Here is an 8,057-nt window from a genome sequence, read left to right on the forward strand (position 1 = left end):
GCAGATGACACAACCTTGCTTGCTGAAAGTGAAGAGGATTTGAAGCACTTACTGATGAAGATCAAAGACCACAGCCTTCAGTATGGATTACACCTCAAAACAAAGAAAACAAAAATCCTCACAACTGGACCAATAAGCAATATCATGATAAAAAGAGAAAAGATTGAAGTTGCCAAAGATTTCATTTTACTTGGATCCACAATCAACACTCACGGAAGCAGCAGTCAAGAAATCAAACTATACATTGCATTGGGCAAATCTCCTGCCAAAGATTTCTTTAAAGTGTTCAAAAAGAAAGATATCACCTAGAAGACTAAGGTGCGCCTGACCCAAGCCATGGTGTTTTCAGTCCTCTCATATGCATGTGAAAGTTGGACAATGAATAAGGAAGACCAAAGAAGAATTGATGCCTTTGAATTATGGTGTTGCTGAAAAATATTGAATATACCATGGAATGGCAAAAGAATGCACAAATCTATCTTGGAAGAAGCAAAGCCCGAATGCTCACTAGAAGCAAGGATGTCGAGACTACGTCTCACATACTTTGGACATGTTATCAGGAGGGATCAGTCCCTGGAGAAGAACATCCTGTTTGGTAAAGTAGAGAGTCAGTGAAAAAGAGGAAGACCCTCAACAAGATAGATTGACACAGTGCCTGCAACAACTGGCTCAAGCATAACAGTGATTGTGAGGATGGTGCAGGACTGGGCAGTTTTTCGTTCTGTTGTACATAGGGTCGCTATGAGTTGCAACCAACTCAAGACACCTAACAACAACAACAATGAGATAATGATTTAAATATCCCCCACTGAGGTACTTGGAAAGATAATTGTTTTATTAGTAGAGGCCCTGGTGGCAGACTGGTCAAGAGCTTCGCTGCTAACAAAAAGGTCTACAATTTGAATCCACCAGTAGCTCCTTGGAAACCCTATGGAAGGAGTTCTACTCTGTCCTATAGGGTTGCTATGGGTTGGAATCAACCCAACGGCAATGAATTTACAGTTTATTTAGGAGGGAAGTGCTCGTTTAGGGGTAGAATTCTCACCTCTATGCAGGAGACCCAGGTTTGACTCCCAGGCAATGCATCTCATACACAGCCTCCACCCATCCATCAGTGAAGGTTTGCGTGTTGCTGTGATGCTGAACAGGTTTCAGCGGAGCTCCCAGACTAAGATAGACTAGGAAAAAAGGCTTGGCATCTATCTACTTCTAAAAATTAGCCAATGAAAACCTTATGGGTCACAAAGGTCTGTTCTGCAACACATCATGGAGATATCACAGCATCTGGCATCACTTCATTCTGTTGTGCATGAGGTCACCACGAGTTGGGGGCCAACCCAAAGTCAGCTAACAACAACAATAGAGCTTATTGAGGGAATGAATCACTCTGAACATGAAAGAAACAACAGTAAATTAAAAAAAAAAAGATTCTTAATGTAGAGAATATAGTAACTGCAGCTTGAGCTTAAAGTCATTAATAGTATCAGATACACTATCATTAAACACCATACCACTGGGGCAATCCCAGTGACAATACATTAAACAGAGAAGAGCTGAAAGAAAAAAAAAAAGCCTCTATATTCTAATGTATCTCCACATCCCTTTAAACCAGTTAGGGTGAACTATGTAAGCTGAAACTGTGCAGTGAAAGTCAAATCAATGTAAAATTCCACGTATTAATTCAATGATGTTTCACTGAATCCTGTTTTTAACAAGACTTTATTGTACACCCATTGTGTGTTAAGCCCTCTCTCTGGCACTGGTGGTAGGTATGTGAACAAAGCAGAAAAAATAGAAACAAATCATATCCTTACAGAGCTTGCAATTTATTTTATCTTCACATTACCTAGACACATATTCACGTATATTTGAAGGAAAAATAATAAGCATATATATCCAAAAATTATGGTAGCTTTATGGCAATAATGCCATATATACAAGTTACATAATGAGAAACCTCTCTATAGACGCTGTCCTTTCAACTGATTCCCATCATTAGTGCATTAAATCTCTTACAGAGACCTTTAATCTGTGACAGATTCCCCACTTTCCCAGTCTCTGAAATATATTTACTATTCTCTCTCTTGTCTCATAAAGCCAATGAATTGTCAAATGTCTTCATTGTGCTATCTCTTTCATTCTTCCCTTCATTTTTAGCATCTCCCCTAGTATATAGAATATAACTTTCTACAAGTCTATGAAATAATTCGCTAAAGGAGTGGGAAGAAACGTGTTGACCTAAATAACTTTGAAAATGGATAGGAAATGTAAAAATTCTCAGGGTTGGAGTGGGAAGTTACAGACAACTAACAGACAGGAGACTAGAATATTCCATGTGGTATGGAGACATCAGTATGAACTCACGTTTAGCTTAATATAGATAAAGATAAATACATGCTATTAGTTGCTGTTGAGTTGACTCATGGTGACCTTATGTATAAGAGAATAAAATGTTGCCTGGTCCTGTGCCATCTTCACAATTATTGGTGTTTGAGTCCATTGTTCTGGCTATTGTGTCAATCCATTTCATTGAGAGTTTCCCTCCTTTTCATTGGGCCTCTACTTTCCCAAACATGATGTCATGACTGATCTTTCCTGATGACATGTCCAAAGTAAGCAAGCCAAAATCTTGCCATTTCGCTTCCAAGGAGCATTCTGGTTATATTTCTTCTAAGACTGATTTGTTTGTTTTTTTGGCAGTTCATTCAATATTCTTCATCAACACCATAATTTGAACTCATGCATTCTTCCTCTGTCTTCCTTTTTCATTGTCCAGCTTTTGTATGCTTATGAAGTGACTGAAAATACCATGGCTTGGGTCAGGCGTTATCAAAGCGACATCTTTCCTTTTTTAAAACTTTAAAGAGGTCTTTTGCAGCAGATTTGCTCTATACAATACATTAATTTCTTGACTGCTACTTCCATGGACATGGATTGTTGATCCAATCAGAATGAAATTGTTGACATTTATTATGGTGTTGTTTATTGGTCCAGTTGTGAGGATTTTTGTTTTCTTCACGTTCAGGGATAATACATTCTGAAGGCTGTAGTCGTTGACCTTTATTAGTAAGTGTTTCAAGTCTTCTTCGTTTTTGGCAAACAAAGTTGTGTCATCCGCTTATCTCAGGTTGTTAATGAGTCTTTCTCCAATCCTGATGCTGTGTTTATAGTTTTGTGTATACATGCAGGTTAGTATACACACATATATTCCCTTGCTCTGTCAGCTGAGAGGACCTAGAAGCCACAACACCCCAGAAGCAAGGAATACACCCAGTGCCTAGATTTTGGTTTCTAATACCATTCTCTAAGAAAAGGGATCAGGCTCCTTAGAGAAATGTCTGATTCTAGAACCGGGCAGGGAATATACAAGATGACCCTTGTGTATTTTGTAGTGTCAAAAAGTAAGAAAGAGCTAAAACAAAACAAAATAAAAAACAACAACGATGGGAGTGTGTCAAAGGGACACAGGAACTAACTGAAAAAGCTCTTGCCGAGGTGAACAATTTGAGCAACAAAATAAATAAAGTAGCAGTGGATTATAACTCAGAGTATGAACTAAATATCACTGATTCTATAATGGTAGGAATAAATTATTCAATATACAAATAAGCGGGAATGATATCACATCTCCTATACAGAAGAACTCTGAACAATTTATGTAGACAGACTTCCTTCAAAGAGGCAGAGAATAACTCCCTATTCCTTAAGTCTTGGCTGTGCATTGTGACTCCTTTCCAAAGACTACAGTATGGAATGGGGGGAGGAGTTACTTTATAGGAGAAAAATGGTAAACATTATCTTGGAATCACATGATGGCTAAATGTAATGTGATAGTCCAATGGGATCTTGAAATAGAAAAGGGACATTAGGGAAAAAGAAATATGAATAAAGTATGGACTTTAATTAATGTGTCAATATAGGATCATTACTTGTGACAAGTATACCATACTAATGTAAACTGTTAAGAATGGGAAAACTGGATGTGAGGTATGTGAGAACTCTGTGTTATTTTAGCACCTTTTCTGTTAATCTAAAACTGTTTTAAAATAAAAGTTTAATTGAAAGAATTTATCACACAAAACTACCTTGACATCCATGGGCTTAGCAGGAGAGCTCAACATAGACCAAGAACAAATTCTAGATATGCAGGATAGTGTATCAACATACTTCACAATCTGTAATTCAAGTTTTATGTATCTTCTGACTTGTTCTGTGATATAATTCCCTGTTTCAGTCATCACCAATTTCTATTAAGCAGGAAAATCTATTATACACCATTGCCTTCCACTAACGGTCTCACGAAGAATGCTCTGTATTCCATAAAGCAAGAGGCCATAAAAATGTGTTTCATACAAATATAACACTCTTAATGATGTTATAAGTTGATACATTCAACAGTTGCCTAAAAAGGAAAGTGGAAAATTATATTACATGTTCTATGTATGGATGCTTGAAAGTTGTAGTTAAAACTTGGATTACTTTCAAAAGAAGTCATTACTAAGTTTTAAACTTTAAAAGAGAAAGTGACAGTAATAATTAAAACTATAAAAAGATTAGCATGAATTTTCTTCGATAATTGTATGCAAGTATTTACAAGTGAACTGTCTTGATTAAAATAAAAGTGTTCAGGAAAATCGCCTCTATGCTTTTATTAATGTTAAGCTCTGTGTAATTTAGAAAGATAAAATCTATTTCTTCTCAAATATATAAAATATAAGAGTTTTACATGAAATAGTGTTTTAGAGAGTCAAGTTAGTGGCTACATTGCTAAAGTATACATTGTTTAGATAAAACATTTCCCTTTCCCATTGCCTTTGACGTTAGGACCTTTCACTCTTACCATGAATTGGGAAGCCAGCTTTCTCCGTTATTTCTTTTCTCTCATTATCTCCTACTTTATTTGAGACTGTGAAAAGTATCTGAGAATTAGAGAACTAATTCCTTCTGAAATTTCTCTTTTAGAAGAGCACAGATTCAGAGAACCTGTACTGCTAAAGTCGTTGCAGATCCCAAATTCTTCATCTGCAAATCCAAGTCCCCAAATTGTTGACAGCCAAAATGCTTTCAGCAGAAAACTGGATGGTCCTCATATGAGGCTGTGTGGAGTCTTTTTAATGCTTAATGAGAAGATTCAAGTATTTCACTGCAAAATGTTAATGTGTTTGATTATGGACTCTTTCCTGAGATGCTTCCAGATGATATTATTTAATATACGATCTATATGAAAACTAATTTTCTAAAAAAAGGAAAAATTCTGATTTCTGTAATATAGCTGCTCCCAGACAAGGCTGTCTGGTGACTGTGTGGATAAGGTAGCGTAATTCAAAAGGAGAAGGGATAGAAAGCTGATTTTTAAGAAATGACAACTCCATTTTCTCCAATTATGCATTATGTGCAATAAATACAGATATTAAGATATTCTGTCTCCTTGGAGTATTTTCCACAAACACCCAATATCTGGGCATTACTTTTTTCTTTTTCTACTTTTTATTTTTTCACTTTTTCTTGATACTTTAGACAAGTTATCAGGAGGGACCAGTCCCTGGAGAAGGACATCGTGCTTGGTAAACTAGAGGGTCAGCGAAAGAGAGGAAGACCCTCAACGAGATGGATTGACACAGTGGCTGCAACAATGGGCTCAAGCTTAACGATTGTGAGGATGGTGCAGGACTGGGCAGTATTTCATTCTGTTGTACATAGAGGGTTGCTATGAGTTGGAACCAACTCAGCAGCACCTAACAACAACAGTTTTTAAATACAGTACTTAACTAAATTTTATTTAGCTATTCTTAGTCACTGTTTTTATTATAAACCTCAGTGAGTGGAAGAGTGTGTCGTTTTCTCTAAGAGGCAACTACATGGAAGTAGAGTTAGAGGGACTATACCAGGACTAGTGGTACCTAAGGGTAGACAGAGTAATTAGAAGTATGCTGAAATGTAGTTTTCAGATCCAGAAGGTGATTGGAAATCTAAGTTGGTGAACCATATAAAAAAAACAAACCCACTGCCATTGAGTCAATTCCAACTCTTAACAACCGCATAGGACAGAGTAGAACTGCCCCACAGGTTTTCAAAGGAGCAGCTGGTGGACTCAAACTGCTGACGTTTTGGTTAGCAGCTCAGCTCTTAACTACTGTGCCACCAGGGTCCAGTGAGCCATATAAAGGAGACCAGTGGAAAACTAGAAAAAATACTGGAAGCTTGAAAATAGAGTTTGTATTAGGAGAGACAGAAAGATGAAACTGAAGATATCTATAGATTAAGAGGATAATAAAAAAGGCAAGTAGCAGAAATGACTCAGTGGTACCTAACAACAACAACACCAGAAATGTTACTACAAATGTCAACTCTGTTGTCTGTTGACATTTGTAGTTTCTATTCACTGTAGTTCATAATGAGAACAATTTCGGTTAAAGAGTCAAGGAGAGTCAGACAGCTATGATTTTCTAACTTCATTATCTAGATTTGATCATGCAGATTTTATTACTAAGCCATTTCTGTGTAACAAATCTCTCCTAAGCTTAGTGTCTTAAAAACAAACACTTATTGCTTACGAGTCTACTGGTTGGCTAGGCAGTTCTGTTCATATGGACTGGGCTCTTCCATAATTTTGGAATCAACTGATTCTATGTTGGTCTTCCGGTGTCCTAGTTTGAAATGAATCAGATCTGCTGCAATTGATCTCTCTTCTTCCAGCTAGCCCAGAGTTGTTCTCATTATAATCATGTGGGTGCAAGAGAGAGAGCACATGCATACAAAGTTTCTTGATGCTGAACACTATGAATTGACCCAGCATTCTTTCTGCCATATTCTCTTTGTAAAATTAAACCACAACTCTAGACTAGATTCCAGGAATGGGGAAAGACAGCCCCTTGCTGAGAGAAGCTGCAAAGTCATATTGCGAATATCATGGTTATTTTTCTATTGATCTACCATGTAGCTCATAAGGAAACACCTAATCATTTTCAAAGTTTTGGAGACCATATATCTTTTATGAAAGAATGCTTAAGAAAAATAGAATACCCCAAAAATCACTAGACTAGAAACATAAGCCCGTAAATTTATGGAAAATTTAAAAGCCCAATCTCTCTCTCTATATATATATATATAATTTTTTCCCTCTAATTCTGAATGTACCTTCCATATAGTTCTATATGAACAATTTCGATTGAATTTACAAATGAAATTAGTCAAATGGCATTTGGGTCCTAATTTGTTTGACTTTGGATTTTTTTTAATTGTGCTTTAAGTGAAAGTTTACAATTCAAGTCACTTTGTTATACAAAAATTTATACACACATTGCTATGTGATCCTAGCTGCTCTCCCTATACTGTGACAGCACACTTGATTTCCCATGTCCATTCAACCAGCTCCTGACCCTCTCTGCCCTCTCTTCTCACCTCCAGACAGGAGCTGACCATTTAGTCTCATGTATCTACTTGAGCTAAGACACACACTCCTCACAAGTATCACTCTATTTCCCATAGTCCAGTTTAATCTTTGTCTGAAGAATTGGACTCTGGAATGGTTTCAGCTCTGAGCCAACAGAGAGTCTGGGGTCCATGTCTTCCAGGGTCCCTCCAGTCTCAGTAAAGCCATTTAGTCTGGTCTTTTTACTAGAATTTGAGTTCTGCACCTTACTTTTCTCCTGCTCCATCAGGGATTCTCTGTTGTGTTCCCTGTTAGTGCAGTCATTGGTGGTAGCTGGGCTAATGGAGTCACTGGTTTATGCGGCCCTTTCTGTCTCTTGGGCTAATATTTTCCTTGTGTCTTTGGTGTTCTTCATTCTACTTTACTCCAAGTGGGTTGGGACCAGTTGATGCACCTTAGATGGCTGCTCGCTAGCTTTTAAGACCTCAGGTACCACTCACCAAAGTGGGATGCAGAACATTTCCTTAATAAACTTTGTTATGTCAGTTGACCTAGATGTCCCCTGAAACCATGGTCCCCAGACCCCGACCTCTGCTACTCTGTCCCTCGAAGTGTTTAGTTGTATTCAGGAAACTTCTTAGCTTTTGGTTTAGTCCAGTTGTGCTGACTTCCCCTGTAGTGTGTG

This window comes from Trichechus manatus, unplaced genomic scaffold (genome assembly GCF_000243295.1).
Source record: "Trichechus manatus latirostris isolate Lorelei unplaced genomic scaffold, TriManLat1.0 scaffold00027, whole genome shotgun sequence".
Classification (NCBI taxonomy): domain Eukaryota; kingdom Metazoa; phylum Chordata; class Mammalia; order Sirenia; family Trichechidae; genus Trichechus; species Trichechus manatus.